The sequence below is a fragment of the Rhinolophus hipposideros genome, assembly GCF_964194185.1.
Source record: "Rhinolophus hipposideros genome assembly, chromosome: X".
In the NCBI taxonomy this organism is placed as follows: domain Eukaryota; kingdom Metazoa; phylum Chordata; class Mammalia; order Chiroptera; family Rhinolophidae; genus Rhinolophus; species Rhinolophus hipposideros.
Genome location: NC_138046.1, coordinates 76,551,350 through 76,571,160, shown reverse-complemented (window position 1 = coordinate 76,571,160; position 19,811 = coordinate 76,551,350).

Below are 19,811 nucleotides of genomic sequence, written 5' to 3'. Positions count from 1 at the left end.
CTCCTAGCCACAGGCCCCCAGGCTGGGTCTCATGCAGCATATGCTGATTCCTGCTTAGGGAATTTGTATTTGCTGGTATGTCTGAGTTAAAATCTCTCCCATATTCCCAGCACAAGTAGGTGCTTGTTATGAACTGTGTCCCTCAAAAAAAAAAAATCTTTTTCCTGTATGTCTCTGAGACTGTTTCTGATTAGTTCGTTCATTTATTCTTTTCTTTAGATTCCACACATAAGTGAGATTATGTGGTATTTGTCTTTCTCTGTCTGACTTATTTCACTTAGCATAATGTTCTCTAGGTCCATCTATATCGTTGCAAATGGTAAGATTTCATTCTTCTTTATGGCTGCGTAATACCCCATTGTGTAAATGTACCACAGTTTCTTAATCCAGTCATCTATCAAAGGTCATTTCAGTTGTTTCCATGTCTTGGCTATTGTGTAAGACCACCTCAGGGATGATGTAGATGCCTGATCACTGCACTGTACACCTGAAGCTGAAACTGAACAATAATGAATGTCAACTATAATTTTATATATATACATATATATATACATATATATATATGTATATATATATATATATATATGTATGTATTTACAAGAAGTGGAGTACAGCGTTAGGAATAAAGACAGTGGAAATGTAATGGCTGTATGCGATGTCAGAGGGGTAGTAGATTGGGGGAGAGGGGTTATCATTTTTTGAGGGATATAAATGATAAATGTCTAACTATTACATTGTTTTGCACACCTGTAACTAATAAAAATAAATAAATAAATAAACAAATAAATAAAAGATATGTTGAAGTCCTTACACCCAGTACTTCACAATGTAACATTATTTTGAAATTGGGTCACACCACATGTATTTAGTTAAGTTAGGATGAGATCCTACTGTTGCAGAGAGGACCTGTAATACAATATGACTGGTATCCTTTTAAGAAGAGGGCCATAGACACAGAGACACAGGTAGAACATCATGTGAAAACTGAGGGGTAGATTGGAGTTGTGATACTATAAACCAAGGAATTGCTGTGTCTACAGTTTCTGAAAGAGGCTAGGATTCTCCTCCTAGAGGCTTTAGTGAAAACACAGCCTGATGAGTACCTTGATTTTGGATTTCTAGTCTACCAAATTGTGATAAATTAAACTTCTATTGTTTTAAATCACCATGTTTGTAGTACTTTTTTAAACAAAAGTTCTAGACAACTAATATTGTATGTAATAAATATTGTTGAATGAAATAATTGTTACATTTTTACTTGTATATTATATTCAAATCTTTCAACTAAAGCATATATTGTATTCTTGTTATTAAAAAAAGAATAAAGCTAACATGATCATGACTTGTTGACTTTTGCAATTTTACTCCTAATTTTTGTTTCTTTATTGTACTAAATATATAAGTTTGTAATATTAACATTTTGCTCTCAAACCATAATACTAGTTTTGATATTTGGCGACAGCATTATTGGATTAGCCCAGAGTTGGTGAGGTGGACTTAAAAGGACACTTTTCTTATGCCTTTTCCCAGTGGACTACACACTATCTCTATAGTTATTGTTATAATTAATTCTGTGTCAGTGTGGGAGTATGACAGATGAATAGAGATTCTGTACACTCCTACAACAAAACTCAATTGTTTTCCTCGTCCACTTTCCTCTAGTTTAGGAGATATGAGTGACATTTAAAAAAATTCTTTCTACTTTATTTCCAGCCAATACCAACCTCAGCCCAATCACTGAACCACTCATCAAGAAATATGGATGTGGTGGCTGGTTAGCTCAGTTGGTTAGAGAGTGGTGTTAGTAGCACCAAGGTTGCCAGTTCAATCCCTGCAGGGGCCACTATGAGCTGCACCCTCATTAAAATAATAATAATAATAATAACAACAACAACAATAGTAATAATAATAAAAAGAAATATGGATAGTTATGTGCAAGAACCTAAAATCCTTTTTCTCTCTGTCGTTGGACACCATTTTCCAGAGTGCATGATAGGAGGTTTTTGCCCTTTCATTTCTTATAGCTCTGATACTTCTTTGACAATTTAAAGCGTATTTTTATTTATGTCATTTGATTTTTGAGGATGAAGTTTTGTGATCTGCCTTTACTCTACCATCTAACTCAGAGATCCTTCAAGATTGGCTACTTTAGAGAATGTATTCAATGAATGGATGGATTAATGATGATTAATGGATGCATGAACATATGCATGGAAGGAGGAGAGAGAAAAAAATGAATCGGACAATAGATGATCAGGGAGACCAGTCAGGAGGTTTTACTGAGAGATAATGGTGACATTTATGATTTGTATAATGGGGGTAGAGTAGGTGGAAAGAAATGAATACATTTGAGGATATATGTGGGATAGAACTAACCTGCCTTGGTGACAAGGATTAGGACCGAGAGAGTGGTATAAGGGATAAAACTAACTTCTCGGTTTGTGGCATGAGCAACTGAATGGCTGCCATACTCAGAGATATATGATACAGAAAAGAGAGCCTACTGTGGATAGAAAAAGAAGAGAACGAGTACAAGTTTGACAGTATGGCGGTTTCCCCAAAATTAAATATAGAACTACTATATGATCCAGCAATCTCATTTCTAGAATCCAAAGAAATTAAAAGCATGATATCAAAGATATATCAGGACTCCAATATTCACTGAAGGATTATTTACAATAGCCAAGACACAGAAACAACCTAAATGTTAATGGATGGATTAATGGATTAAACAAATATATGGTATATACATACACTAGAATATTATTCATCCTTAAAAAAGAAGGAAAGCCTGCCATTTGTGACATAAATGATATTAGGCTACGTGAAAAAGCTACACAGAGAAGGACAAATACTGCATAACATATTACTTATATGAGGAAACTAAAATAGTCAAACTTATAGAAGCAGAGAGTATAATGATGGTTGTCGGTGCTGGGGGGATGAGGAAAGAGGCAGACATTAGTCAAAGAGTACAAAGTTTAAGTTATACAGGATAAATAAGTACTAGAGGTCTACTGTAAAGCATAGTGCCTATAGTTAATGATGTTGTATTGTATACTTAAAAATTTACTAAAAATGTAGATCTTAGGTTAAGTATTCTTATCACAAAATAATAATAATAATAATAATAATAATAATAATAGGGCAGGAGGAAACTTTGGAAGGTGATGGATAGGTTTATGGCATAGACTGTTGTAAGGGTTTTATGGGTGTATAGTTATCTCTAAACTCATAAAGTTGTACATATTAATTATGTATAGCTTTTTGTATGTCGAAAAATTTAAGTACAAATTTGAGAAGGCTGCATGATATCCAAGTGGAGCTCAGAAGACACATCCCAGCTGGAAGATAGTTTCGGAATCAGATAAGAGACAGATGTTATTTGAAATCCGAAAAGTAAGCTGGAGGTCACATGAAAAATTTGATCTCAAAACTAGGGTCAAACTTTGAACAATAAATGAGAAGTTGTGTCATATGTTTGTGACTTCTTCTCCAGTTCGTCTTTCTCTACCTTTAAGGAACTAATTCCAGAACAGAGCAGGCCAATGGGGGAGTGGTGATAACTTGGAGACATTGTCCTCTCACTGCTGATGCAACTATAAGATTCTGACATAGAGCTTGGTTGCTGGGTTACTGCTGGAGACAGAGCAGCCTCTGCCATATCAGATATTGCTGATGAGGCTCAAAAATTGGCAGATGCTTAAAACAGGGTAAGATGGCAGTGCCTCCTAACAAATGTACTGAATTAAACATATTTAAAATGTCATTAAATAAAGAGAAAGATGAGGGGTATCCAGATCAATTAGCGATACCCAGAAAAATTCAAGATGAGTTAGTTCATATAATCCAGATGTCTTTAAGCAATATAGCTATACAAGTAAATAATCTGAGTAAATATGCTGAAGATATATTTGGGGAAATATCCAAAGAGGTTGATAAAATTTCTTTCAGACTTAACGTTTTACAAGAACATGTAATCGAGTTGACTAATGGTATTACCTGTGAAGAGCCAAATGAAGACTTGTCCTTGCAAATTATGAAATCAAGAACTTTTCAAAGTATAACTATTCAAACACAGCAGGTATACTCCTCCAAGCCATTACCTGTTAAAATATATGAAAGACACGATGCTTGTATACAGACAGTACCTCTTAATATGTCCACTTCTTCTTGTCAAGATGATACAGGTTTAAAGATTTCTCCTGATGCTTCATATTGCTTTGAACTTTATAAAGAAAAGATTCTACCTGAGAGTAAAGAAGAAAAGGAGGAAAATCTCAAGCAAAAGATGCATGGGGATCATCCCAATAAACCAGAAAGTGTGCTTCAAAGTCAACAGATGAAAGACAATATTTCAGTGGACCATGTCCCACTTTCTTGTAGTGAGGTCTCACATTCATATGTGGATCAACCAGATGAAAGTTCACTTTCCAGTTCCCCATTGTGTGAAATCAGTAAGCTTGTAACAACAACTGTAAGAAAAGTGTTAACCAGCTCCTTACATGTGCCAATGCATGAAGCAGGAGGTGTAAAAAAATCATTTACATATGTCAATTATGGAACTGGAATGGGAGAAGAATTGCAACCCCAACCTCGAAATTGTCTTAAATCAGAGGTGTTTGTGAGTCCTACAGCACCAAATTCTCCACCTCCATTGCCACCTAATTGGTTGACTCTATTAAGAGCTTCAAAGAGGGCAACTCTTCCCCCAATCATGCATTCCCCAACTGAACTTTCATCACCTGTTTTGAGAACCCCAGCAACAACATCACCTACTCCTTGCCTCCCAACTACTCCTGAGGCAGCTCTTCCAATTACTTCACCTAAAGTGGACTTCTCTCCTCCAGTACCTGAACCTTTTCAGTATTATGAACCGACAACAGATGATCTACTTCCCCAAGATGAATACCAGGCGATGCTTCCATCTCTATCTCCTTCTCCAATACCCTCACCTAGTATTCAAACAAGGGTCACAGTTACAGATCTAGTTGGCTCTGCATCATTTGCACAATCCTCAACATCTTTAGTTTTTCCATATGCTACGTCTTCATTTGTACAATCACCAAGACCTTCAGTTGCAAAATCAAGATCTTCACCTTCACCAACACCAAGCTATTTTATTCCACCACCAAGATATTCAATTCCACAATTTCCAAGATCATCAACTCCACAAAAACCACAAAAGTCAGTTCCACTATCATTAATATCTCCATGTCCACAAACATCAAGAGCTTTGGTTCTATCACCAACATATTCATTTTCCCAGTCACCAAGAAATTCAGTCACCATATTATCAAGGTGTTTAAATGCACAGTCATTAAGACCTTCAGGTGTTCAATCACAAAGTTCTTCAGTTGCACAATCAACAAGGCATTTGATGCCATCACAACCAAGATCTTCAAGTTTGAAGTCACCAAGATCTTCCACTCTACAGTCATTGTTTTCTTTTGTACGACCACCGTCTTGCATTTCAAGCCCTTGGGCTCTATCAGTGTCCAAATCTTCACAAGCTCCAGTAAATGCTACTTTAAAGCAACCTCGATCAAATCTACCAATAATCATTAAAACAAGGAATGCACTGATGGAAGCAATAAGAAAAGGTGTTCTGCGACATAAAACTAAAGATTAACATGTGACAAAAGCCAAAATTGAGAATCTTGAATATGAAGCAAGTTATATCCTAATTCATCGTAAAGCTATGGGGCATAGTTTTGGTAAATCAGACAGTGAGATTAATTGGATGGAGGAAAATAAGTAAATAAATCCAACTGAATTAAAAGCAACACTCTATATTTTTATTTTCCACTAGTTAAGTTATTACTAATGATTTGCATTTTCTTTAGAATAATCCATTATCTTCCTATTTTTCCAAGAAAACTATCACCACTTACTCCACACAAAATATTTTACAGTTCTCTTAAATGATACCATTTGTCTAACAGAACCAAAATGTCTAAGTATTTAGCACAGACAGTTCTTAAAGTAGTTCTTAAATAAAATCTTTTAAAGATAACTAATATTGCAATTCTCAGGTTATCAAGGGCCTTTATTCTATTTCTAGTACTGTTTAATACAAACATCCAAAATTATTGCCTCAATTACATGAGTGTACTCAGAAAATATGTATAACATATAGCTCTCTATACCTCAAGGGAAAAGAACAATAAGCCTTTCATTTTCTGGTAAGTGGCATTATTGTCTGGAGTTATTGAGCTGTCTCTAGGAATTTAAAGTTTTGTAAATGAAATATTCAGAGTTAATAATTTTTATTAAGTAGTGTTAATACATAATGTTTTAATAAATTATTTTACAAAGTAAAAAGAAGCCATAGGATTGAGTGAGCCACTTAAGGAAAGAATATTAAAAAAAGGGAGTCAAGACCTGAGCCAGTAATTCAAAAAGTATGAGAGATGGAGCATCCCCAGAGAAGACTGAGGATAGATGTTCAGAAACATAGGAGGCAAACCAGGAAACTGAGAGCCAGAGGTGGATCACAAAAGTCAAAGTATGAATATTTCAAGGTGGGAACTATACCAAATTCTGCATATAATTCAAATATAATGAGAAATACTGCTTTTAGCAGCAGAGAGGTCTATTGAAGTTTACTAAAATAGTTTCAGTAAGGAGTCAAAAGGAAGCAGTGATGTAATTGGGGTGGTTTGAATTAATGCACCATAAGGAAGTGGGCAGACATGTTTCCCACTAGGCTAAGTTGTGAAGAGATGTACAGAAGATGGTGCCTGGATCGGCAAAAGTGTTCATTGTGAGGATGGGAGATTGGAAGCTGTTTGTGTATGTTGTAAGGAAAGAGAGAGGAGGAAATAAAAGTTAAATCCTCATATCCCATGATTATGTGTTAATAAGCAATTCTTAAAATAGAAAGTTCAAGAAAAAATAAATATTATTTAGAGACATGGAGGTAAATATCAAAATTATTAGTTACCAGTAATAGAAGCAAATATGACTAATTCAGGGAAAAGACAAATGGATGACAAATGTGTTTACATACACAAACCTTGTAGAAGCATTGACTCCTTAAATATGTTTATACAACCTAAATAAAAATAAAAATTCCGAAAAATTACCTAGGAGAGAAAATGTACTAGATAAACCAAGAAATTTTAAAATAACAATGAAGAACAATTTGCCCTATCAGATATTAAAGCATTTTACGAGATAAAATAGTTAAAACAAGTTTTAACACAAGACTTATTAAAATGTTTCAGTAAAAGAATAAAGAAACCAGAAACCATAGTCATGCATATATGGTAATTGAGTATTTGATTAAAATAGTACTTGCAATCAATATAGAAGGAGAGTACAATTTTATAAATAATAATGGGGGAAAGTACAATTTCAAAACAATTTCATACACCTCAAACAACAAATTTTAACATAAACATGAAATGCCTTTTTCAAAAATCAATTAATGTAAAACATGATCACTATAGTTGATAACACGGTATTGTATAATGGAAATTTGTTAAAAGAGGGGGAAATGTTCTTATCAAAAAAGATTAATTGTAAAGTAATGGATGTGTTAACTTGATGTGGGAAATCTTATCCCAATGTATATCAAATCATCACAATCTACATTTTGAATAATGTACAATTTTATCAATCATACCTCAATAAAGCTGATTTTTTTAAAAAGATCAGTACCAATATAAGAAAAAAAATTAAAATCTATTTCACTTTTAGAAAAAAACAAAACAGAAGATACATAGAATATGCAGGTGAATATATGTAATCAGTGAGTGAGGAGACTTTCCTAAAGATAAAAAAAAAAACACAAAAAACCTAGAATCAGAAAGGTAATAAGTAACATATCAACAGATATGACAAAATATTCTATATGAGAGGCAGAATAAAAAAAGCTTAAAAGTGACAAAAAGGATAAATATGGTAAACATATATAAATACCAAAGCATATACAAATTCCGAAAAATCAGTAAGGAAAAGACAATCTAATAGAAAACTGAACAAATGAATTGAACAGGCAATTTTCAGAATAATCAGTAATACAGGCTCAATCTCACTTGTGCAAGAAACGTGCAAATCCAAACAAAAATATGCCATGTATTGCGGTTCAAAAATAGCAAAGTTTAAAAAGACACCATTGTCTAGTGTTGAATAGGGTGTAGAAAAATTAGAGAATCCTCATTCACTATTAATGGGAATAATAAACTAATATAGATTTTTAGAAAGGTAATTTGACAGTATTTATCAAAATGTAAATATGCCTACACTTGGCCAAGCAATTCCACTTCTGGGCATTTATCCTGAATGAGCATAAAAATGTAGATACAAAAATATTTATTCTAGTATTATATGCAGTAGCAAAAAAGGAAATAACATAAACATCCACTAGTAGAGGAATCATCAAAAAAGGTGAAATGACTCATACAGACCACTTTGATAAAAAAATACGAAGTATGAAGTGAACATTTGCCATCTGGGTTGGGAAGGTAGTCAACTTCCCAGCATCTAAATTTCCTTTCTGTGTTTGAGGGAATTTGAAATTGTGCACGCTTTTGTGGCAGGTAGTACTCCACCCCCATCTAGAGAATTCCAAATGCTATATATAGTTTATTTCCTTGAACCTGAGTAAATGGGGTACAGGAACATACCTAAACATAGCCAATTAGATGATGTCACCTAGGAGTTTGAATCAGTAGCAAGTGATACACTGTAGTGGATTCTGTGATGTGGCACCCACATCCACATCCCCATTAATGAATGAAGGATGTGTTTCCTCCTGTTGCTGTACGTGATGCTGGCAGACAGCCCTCAGCTGCCAACCCTCTTGAAAAATGCCTTGATTGAAGAAAGATGGTTCACCCAAGGTCACACCCCATTATTGGAACAGACCTTATTCAATGATTGACCAATATGGAAACATAAAGGTTCAACTTTTTTGCCCCAACTCAAGATAACTATGCTAGGCCTTCCCAGCTTCACAATTACCAGTGTGGTCAGCTGAAGCCTTAACTTAGGCTTGTTTGTCTACAACCAACAGAGTGGAAAAAAAATTGTAAATCATATACTTGGTAAGGGTTTGATATTCAGAATACATAAAGAACTCCTACAACTCAACAACAAAAATACAAACAACCCAATTATAAAATGGGCTATAGACTTGAATTGACTCTTCTTCAAACAAAATAAATAAATGGCAAATAAGCACATGAAAAAATGCTTATTGTTAGACATTAAGAAAATTAAAATCAAACCGCAATGAGATACCATTCCACATACACTATGATGGTTATAATAATAATTTTTCAAAAACAGGAAAATAAGTGTTTACAAGGATGTGAAAATTTTTCAACACAAGCATTTCTGGTGGGGATGTAAAATAATGCAGCAAAACAAAAATATAACAATATAATCACCATATGATCTAGAAATTCTACATCTAGGTATATACCCCGAGGAATTGAAAACGAGTACTAAACCAGATATTTGTACACCAAAGTTATAATAGTATCATTCCAAAAGCCAAAAGGTGTAAACAATCCAAATGTTCACCAACAGATGAAGAGATAAATAAAATATGGTATACACATAAAATAGAATATTATCAGCCATAAAATAATGAAATTCTAATATATGCTACAATGTAGATTAACCTTGAAAACATTGTGCTCTGTGAGATTATCCACATAAAGACAAATAGTATATGAATCCAGTTATATGAAATATGTTTAATATATTAATTTATAAAGATAGAACACAGAATATAAGTTTCCAGGGACTAGGGGCAAAACGTAATAGGCAGGTCATTGCTAAATGGTTACTGAGTTTCTGTTTGAGGTAATGAAAATATTTTTATAACAGAGAATGTTGATGGTTATACAACATGATAGATAATGCCACTGATTTGCACACTTTAAAATACTTAAAGTGGGCTCTTCCTATAAGTGGTCTGAGGCGACCTCTGAAATGGTTTGCTATTGTTTACTTGACTCAGAAAACACCACAAAATCATGCAAATCAAGAGGTTGAAATCTTCGTGTTCACTTTAAGAACATTCATGAAACTGCCCAGGCCATCAAGTGTATGCATATCTGAAAAGCCACCAAGTATCTGAAGCAAAATGTGCCATCCCACCATTACAGTGGTGGAGTTGGTAGGTGTGCCCAGGCCAAACAATGGGCTTGACGCAGGGTCGGTGGCCCAAAAAGAATATTGAATTTTTCTCCACGTGCTTAAAAATACAGAGAGTAATGCTGAATTTCAGGGTTTAGATGTAGATTCTCTGGTCATTGAGCACATCCAGGTGAACAAAGCTTCCAAAATGCAGCACAGAACTTACAAAACTCTGGAGCAGATTAACCCATGTATGAGCTCTCCCTAACACATTAAGATGATCCTTACTGTAAAAGAGCAGATCGTTCCTAAACCAGAATCAGAAATTGCAGAAGAAAAACATCTCCCAGAAAACTAAAGAAACAAAAACTTATAACCTGGGAGTAAATTCAGCATCAAATAAATGCTAACAAAAGTTTTTCAAAAATGGTAAAAATACATACAATGGAGAAAAGACAGCGTCTTCAATAAATGGTGCTGGCAGAATTGGAAAGCCACGTGCAAAAGAATGAAACTGGACTGCTATCTGTCACAAAGTAACAAAATTAATTCAAAATGGATCAAAGAATTAAGCATAAGACCTGATACAATAAACTGCATTGAAGAAAACATAGGTACTAAACTTATGCATCTTGGGTTCAAACAGCATTTTATGAATTTGACTCCAAAGGCAAGGGAAGTAAAAGCTAAAATAAAAGAATGGGACTATATGAAACTTAAAAGCTTTTGCACAGCAAAAGAAACCACTGACAAAATAAAGAGGCAACCAACTGAATGGGAGAAGATTTTTGTAAACAGTGCCTCCGATAAGGGGCTAATATCCAAAATATACAAGGAACACATGCAACTCAACAACAAAAAAACAAACAACCCAATTGAAAAATGGGCAGAGGAGCTGAAGAGACATTTCTCAAAAGAGGACATACAAATGGCAAATAGACATATGACAAAATGCTCAACATCACTAATCATCAGAAAAATGCAAATAAAACCCACAATGAGATATCACCTCACAACAGTCAGAATGGCTATCATCAACAAGACAAAGAGTAACAAGTGTTGGAGAGGCTGTAGAGAAAAAGGAACCCTCATGCACTGTTGGTGGGAATGCAGACAGGTGCAGCTGCTGTGGAAGGCAGTGTGAAGGTTCCTCCAAAAATTACTAATAGAATTACCATATGACCCAGGAATCCCTCTCCTGGTTACCTACCAAAAAATATGAAAACATTTATCCATAAAGACAAGTGTGCTCCAATGTTCATTGCAGCTTTATTTACCGTGGCTAAGACATGGAAACAACCAAAATGCCCTTCGATAGATGAATGGATAAGGAAGTTGTGGTACATATACACAATGGAATACTATTCGGCGGTTAGAAAAGATGATATAGGACCATTTGTGACAACATGGATGGATCTTGAGATTGTAATGCTAAGCGAATTAAGTCAGACAGAAAAAGCAGAGAACCGTATGATTTCACTGATATGTGATATATGAACCAAAATCAACAAATAAAAAGACAAACAAATGGGAAACAAAAACTCATAGACACAGACAGTAGTTCAGTGGTTACCAGAGGGTAAGGGGTTGCGGGGAGGGAGATGATGGGAAGGGAATCAAATATATGGTGATGGAAGGAGAACTGACTCTGGGTGGTGAACACGCAATGGGATTTATAGATGATGTAATACAGAATTGTACACCTGAAATATATGTGACTTTACTAACTATTGTCACCCCAATAAACATTAGTTAAAAAAAATAAAAATAAAAAATAAAAAAATAAACAACAAACACTTATGTCTATGATGCTTAGAAATATGTAATTCTCCTTTATTCTAAAACATGAAAAAAGAAAAATGGTTAAAATGGTAAAATTCATTTTATACATACGAGTATATTTTACCACAATAAAATACTTTAAAATAAAACATATTTCAGAGCAAACAAAAATTTAATTAAAAAATAAATTTGGTAATTCAGACTATTTTTTTACTTGTTTGCTTCTTTTTTCCTACTTGCTATGTCATGAACTTCCAGTGAGGTAACTATACCTACTATGAATGTCTTTCTATTTTCCCCTTCATTTACAAAGTTTTGTCTTTAAATATTTTGATACATTGTTATCGAGGGCATAAAAATATAACAGTTTTATATTTGTCCTGTTTATGTGTTTCATTGAATGCAATTTTGTATGATATTAATAATCCCTACTTTCTGTTTTTTACATTTTCTTCGTATAGCTTTCTTTTTAAATGTTTTATTTGAAACAAATATAAATTCAAAGGAGAGTCTAAAGAAATGTTCAGGGAAGCCCCATGCACCAATCACCAAGTTCTTTCAGCAATGTTACATTTGGAATAATAGAATTATTATAATTTGGGCATTCATGTATGAGAGAGAGGCAGAGAGAGAGAGAAAAGTTCAAGGTAATTCTATCATATGTGTAATTTCATGAACCAATACCAGAATCACTTACCTATGTAATCATCACAAGACTCCTTTATACTACCCTTTTATAGCCACAGCCACATTCATTCCCTATCCCTAAACCCTGGCAACAACTAATAAATTTTCCCTCTCTATAACTATGTTGTTTTACAAGTGTTATATAAATAGAATCAAAATATGAATTTTGAGATTGGCTTTTTCCACTCAGCATACTTTCCTTCAGTTTTATCCAAGTTAATGCATGTATCAATATTAGTTTCTCCTTTGTAGTGCTGAGTAGTATTTCATGGTATCTTTCTTTAAATATTCACTCTTTGAAGGACACTTGGCAACGTTTACAGTCTTTTATTACTACAAATAAAGCTGCCATAAACGTGTGTACATATTTTTGCAAGAAACTAAGTATTAATTTCTCTGCAACATGCTCAAGAATGAAATTATTGCATCATATGGTAAATTTATTTCAATTTTTTAAATTTATTTATTGGGTTGACATTTGTTAGTAAAATTACATAGATTTCAGGTGTACAATTCTGTATTAAATCATCTACAAAACCCACTGTGTGTTCACCACCCAGAGTAAGTTCTCCTTCCATCACCATATATTTCATCCTGCTTAACTTCATCTCCAACCCCCAAACCCCCTTACCCTCTGGTATCCACTAAACTATGGTATGTGTCTATGAGTTTTCGTTTCTCATTTGTCTTGTTCTTTTGTTATTTCTGGTTTATACACCACATATCAGTGAAATCATACGGTTCTCTGCTTTTTCTGTCTGACTTATTTGGCTTAGCATTATACTCTCAAGATCTATACATGTTATCACAAATATTCCTATATCATCTTTTGTTCCCGCCAAAGAGTATTCCATTGTTTAAATATAACACAATTTCTTTACCCATTCATCTATCGAAGGACATTTTGGTTGATTCCATGTGTTGGCCACTGTAAATAAAGCTGCAATGAACATTGGAGCTTGTGTCTTTATGGATAAATGTTTTCAGATTCTTGGGGTAGATACCCAGGAGACGGATTGCTGGGTCATATGGTAATTCTATTTGTAATTTTTTGAGGAACCTCCACACTGCCTTCCATAATGGCTGCACCAATCTGCATTCCCACCAACAGTGTATGAGGGCTCCTTTTTCTCCACAGCCTCTCCAACACTTGTTACTATTTGTCTTGTTGATGAAAGCCATTCTGACTGGGGTGAGGTGATATCTCATTGTGGTTTTCATTTGCATTTCTCTGATGATTAGCGATGTTGAGCATTTTTTCATATGTCTATTTGCCATTTGTATATCCTCTTTGGAGAAATGTCTCCTCAGGTCCTCTGTCCATTTTTCAATTGGGTAGTTTGTTTTTTTGTTGTTGAGTTTCAATAGTTCCTTGTATATTTTGGATATTAGCCCCTTATCAGAGGAACTGTTTGCGAAAATCTTCTCCCATTCAGTTGGTTGCCTCATTATTTTGTCAATAGTTTCTTTTGCTGTGCAGAAGCTTTTCAGTTTCATACAATCCCATTCGTTTATTTTAGTTTTTACTTCCATTGCCTTTGGAGTCAGATTCATAAAATGCTCTTTGAACCCAAGGTCCATAAGTTTAGTACCTATGTTTTCTTCAATGCAGTTTATTGTGTCAGGTTTTATGCTTAAGTCTTTGATCCATTTTGAATTAATTTTGGTACATGGTGACAGATAGCAGTCCAGTTTCATTTTTTTGCACGTAGCTATCCAATTCTGCCAGCACCATTTATTGAAGAGGCTGTCTTTCCTCCATTGTATGGTTTTAGCTTCTTTGTCAAAAATTATCTGTCCATATTTATGTGGTTTTATTTCTGGGTTCTCAATTCTATTCCATTGGTCTATGTGTCTGTTTTTCTGCCAATACCAAGCTGTTTTGATTACTGTAGCCCTGTAGTACAAGCAAAAATCAGGGAGTGTGATACGTCCAGTATTGTTCTTTTTTTTAATATTGCTTTGGCTATTCGGGGTCTTTTGTGGTTCCAAACAAATCTGTTGATTTTTTGTTCTATTTCTTTAAAAAATGCCATTGGGATTTTGATGGGGATTGCATTAAATTTGTATATTGCTTTGGGTAATATGGCCATTTTAACTACGTTGATTCTTCCAATCCATGAGCACAGAATGTCTTTCCATTTCTTTGTGTCTTCTTCAACTTCTTTCAAAAATGTCTTATAGTTTTCAGCATATAAATCCTTCACATCCTTGGTTAAGTTTATTCCTAGGTATTTTATTCTTGTTGCTGCAATTGCAAAAGGAATTGTTTTTTCTATTTCTTTTTGTGAGATTTCGTTCTTAGTATATAGGAATGCAATGGACTTTTGTACGTTGATTTTGTAGCCAGCAACTTTACTGTATTCGTTGATTGTTTCTAATAGCTTTTATGTGGAGTCTTAAGGGTTTTCTATATATGCCATTGTGTCATCTGCAAAGAGTGACAATTTAACTTCTTCATTCCAAATTTGAATGCCTTTTATTTCTTTCTCTTGCCTGATTGCTCTGGCAAGGACTTGCAACACTATGTTGAATAGCAGAGGTGATAGGGGACAGCCCTGTCGTGTTCCTGAACGTACAGCAAAGGGCTTCAGTTTTTCACCATTAATTGAGATATTAGCTGAAGGTCTGTCATATATGGCCTTTATTATGTTAAGCTATTTTCCTTCTATACTCATTTTATTAAGTTTTTTAATCATACATGAATGTTGTATCTTTTCAAATGCTTTTTCTGCATCAATTGATATAATCATATGATTTTTGTATTTTATTTTGTTTAAGTGATGTATCACATTGATGGATTTGTGGATGTTGAACCATGCTTGTGTCCCGGGGATAAACCCCACTTGATTATGATGAATAATCTTAATGCATTGTTGTATTTGATTTGCTAGAATTTAGTTTAGGATTTTTGCATTCTATCCATCAGAGGTATTGGTCTGTAGTTTCTTTTTTTGTGTTGCCCTTACCAGGTGTTGGTATCAGGGTAATTCTGGCCTCATAAAATGAGTCAGGGAGTACTGTCAATTCTTCAATTTTTTGGAAGAGTTTGAGCAAGATTGGTATTAGATCCTGTTTGAAGATTTTGTAGAATTCACTAGTGAAGCCATCTGGTCCAGGACTTTGCTTTGGGGAAGGTTTTGGATTACTGATTCAATTTTGTTACTGTTGATCGGTCTGTTTAGATTTTCCGGTTCTTCATGGTTCACCCTAGGAAGGCTATATGTTTCTAAGAACTTGTCCATTTCTTCTAGGTAATTGAATTTGGCGGTATATAGTCCTTCATAGTATTCTTGGATGATCCTTTGTATTTCTGTGGTGTCCGTGATAACTTCCCCTTTACATTTCTGATTATGTTAGTTTCTTCTCTCTTTTTATCTTAGTGAGTCTAGCCAAGGTTTTGTCAATTTTGTTAAACTTTTCAAAGAACAACCTCTGAGTCACATTAATATTTTCTATTGTCTTTTTTTCCCTCTATTGCATTTAGTTCTGCTCTGATTTTTGTTATTTCCTTCCTTCTGCTGACCTTGGTTTTCACCTGTTATTCTGTTTCTAGTTCTTTAAGGTGTAACATGAGGTTATTTATTTGCGATTTTTCTTTTTTCTTGAGATAGGACTGTAATGATATAAATTTACGTCTTAAACCTGCATTCGCTGCATCCCAAAAATTTTGGTAGGATGTATTTTCATTGTCATGTGTTTCTATGTATCTTTGGACCTCTTCTCTAATTTCTTCTTTGAATCAGTCGTTCTTTGAAAGTATCCTGTAATACAGAATTGTACACCTAAAGTCTATGTAATTTTACTAACAAATGTCACCCCAATAAATTTTTATGTAAAAAGCATGTTGTTTAGTCTCCATGTATTTGTGTTTTTTCCTGCTTTCTCTTTGTAGTTCATATTCAATTTCAAAGACTTGTGATCAGAGAATATGCTAGGTATAATTTCAGTCTTCTTAAATTTGGTGATTTAGTTTTATGTCCCAATATATGGTCTATCCTTGAGAATGTTCCATGTACACAAGAATAAAATGTATAATCTTGTTTTTTAGGATGAAGTGCTCTATATACTTCAATCATGTCCATTTCATCTAATATGTCATTTAGGGCTGCTATTTCGTTATTTATTTTCTGTTTGGATGATCTATCCATAGCTGTCAATGATGTATTTAAGTCCCCTAGTATAATTGTGTTTTGGTCAATTTCTCCCTTTAGTTCTGTTAGTAGTTGCTTGGTATATTTTGGTGCTCCCTGATTGGGGGCATAAATATTGATGACTGTTATGTCTTCTTGTTGTATAGTCCCCTTGACCATTGTGAAATGTCCCTCTTTGTCTCTTGTTATCTTTTTCACCCTGAAGTCTGTTTCATTGGAAATCATTATGGCTACATCTGATTTTCTCTGGGTATCAATTGCTTGGAGTGTCAATTACCACCCTTTCACTTTGAGTCTATGCTTGTCCCTTAGCTGAGGTGTGTCTCTTGGAGACAGCTTATGGTTGGGTTTAGTTTTTTTTTTATCCAATCTGCTACTCTGTGCCTTTTTATTGGTGAGTTCAGTCCATTTATAGTTAGGGTGATTATTGATATGTGAGGATTTCCTCTCATTCTATCTTTAGTTTTGTTGTAAGTCTGTGTCCCCATTGTTTATTTGCCATTATTTGTTTTCTATTATTTCTGTGTGGTGGTATTCTATGATGTTTCCTCTGTTTCTTCTTTTATTACAGTATATATTTCAGTTATGGTGTGGGGTTTTTTTTTTTTTTTTGAGTGGTTACTCTTAAGTTTATGTAAAAGAAAGTTTGATATTTAGAGTATTCCATTTTCTTCAGTACGCCTACTTTCTCCATTCTCATAATCCGGTTCAGACCTTTACTCTCCCCCTTTTTACGTTTTGGTTGCCACAAATTGTCCCTGTTGATGGTTGGTAAAATAGTCTGCTTTAGTGTATCTTCTAGTGCAGTTCATGTATTAGAAAATTCCCTCAGCTTCTATATGTCTGGAAAGGTTTTTATTCCTCCTTCATATCTAAAGGATATCTTTGCTGGATATATTATTCTTGGCTCATGATTTCTCTCTTTCAATAGTTTGAATATTTGGTTCCACTCCCTCCTGGCTTGTAGAGTTTCTGCTGAGAAATCTGATGATAATCTAATGGGCTATCCTTTGTAGGTTACTGTCTTCTTTTGCCTCACTGCGTCAAGGATTCTTTCTTTGTCGTTGATTTTTGACAGCTTCAATACAATGTGCCTTGGAGAAGGCCTGTTGAAGTTGAGGTAATTATGTGTTCTATTTGCTTCTTGGATTCGAGGATCCAGTTCTTTCCACCAATGAGGAAACTTCTCCTCAACTATTTGTTTGAATATACTCTCTGTTTTGTTCTTGCTTTCTTCTCCTTCTGGTACAACCATTATTCTGATATGGCTCTTTCTGATGGAGTCAGAAAGTTCTTGTAGAGTGCTTTCATTTCTTTTAAGTATCAAGTCCCTTCCTTCTTCCATCCGTGTCATTGACAGGTTTCTATCTTCGATGTCACTGATTCTTTCCTCCATCTGGTCAACTCCATTACCTAAGCTGGCTATTTCATTCTTAATTTCCTCTATTGAGTTCTCAATCTCCTGAAATTCCATTTGGTGCTTTTTAAAAATTTTAATCTCTTTGTTAAAATCTTCATGTTGTTTGATTTTGTTTCTCAGTTCATTAAACTGCCTTTTTGCGTTTTCTTGCATCTCATTAGTTTTTTCCAAACTGCAATCTTGTATTATCTGTCATTTAAGTCCCATATATCTGTATCTTTAAGTTTATTTTCTGGAGACTTTTCATTTTCTTTCTGATCTATCTTGTTGCCTTTGTTATTCATGGCAATTAATTATTTATTATTTCTCTTCCTAGACATCTATAGGTGTGGGTTCTACAACAGGTTGATAAGAAGAGGTCTTTCTTTTGTTTTCCAGTTCATGTTGGTAGAATGTTTTATTTTCTCTCCTACTGCACCCCTTTTCTCTCTCACACACTGTAGTTTTATGTTTTCTCTGCCCTATTCCAGCTTGCCACACAATGGGGGGATTCTCTGGAAGGTGGGCTTCTCCTCTGTTAACAGTTCGCTTGGGTCATAGGGTGCCACATTCTTGTAGGGATGCGGAGAACTTGTAAAGTTCCAAAGCTCTTCCTGCACCAGATTCAGAGCCCGTGAGTTTCAGTAGTTCTGTTTACTTCTGCAGGCGTCTGCCTAGATAGGTGGGAACAAGGGCAGGGTGAGTTGTGATAGGTGGCCCAGAGCAATGGCGGCAACCACTACCACAGCCAGTCTGCTTCAACAGCTCCCTCCCCTTTGCTGGAACTAGTTGGTGTACGACTCTTTGTCTACTGACCACAGTTCTTAGAACTGCAAATATTCTGTTCTTTTGATCTGGCACTGCTACTGTTCTGCTTCTAGCACTGGGCAGGTGGGGGGCAGGGCCAGCTCTGGGAGGGTAGGGAAGGGGTGGCTAGTCTCAGTGCCACAGCTTCAGTTCTCTGCTCAGCAGTGAGGGCTTAAAGCACTGTTTTCAGCCTTCTTCCCTCAGTCTTTGCTCCGAGGTCTCTGCCGTGAGCGTTGGTTTCAGCCATGTTATATGTTGTCCTCTCAGCCCTGTCGGCCATCAACGGATCCCTAGCAATTAGAGTTCTTCCCTCTCCCACAGCTGTTGTAGTTCTGGGATGCAGCAAGCTCAGAGCACTGACCTAGGTCTGCGCTCTGCGCCCGTGCATCTCCATCTCCGCTCCTCTCCCTTCCCTCTTCCCCTGTTCACACAATTTGCCCACCTTTAGGTGAATTCAATAGTGAGCCTCTTTGTCTTCCCTGTCTGCTATGCAGAGAGTCCTTTGTGGAGTTTTAGCTGTTCAATTTGTTGTAAATTCCAGGGGAGATTTCCAGAGGCTCACCTCAAACCACCATTTTAATGACGTCTTTTTTTTTATGGTGCCAATTTTAAATGGTTTTATTTAAGACATGTTATTTGCCACTTTACAATACTGTGCTTATAAAGTGCATCATCATTTCCTTTCCCTGTGTACATATTCCATATTCAAATACCAAGAATGTCCAGTTTTTTAACTATAGAGCATCTCAAGTTTAAAACTGCTGTGAATTTGCTTCAAATTTGGGTCCTTCCATATTTTGTGTGCAACAGTGCTCAATCTATGCTTAAGGTTGGCTTAATCAAGCTCTTCATGGTTTTTCCAGAAGAGGCACCACCAGGGTAGCCTC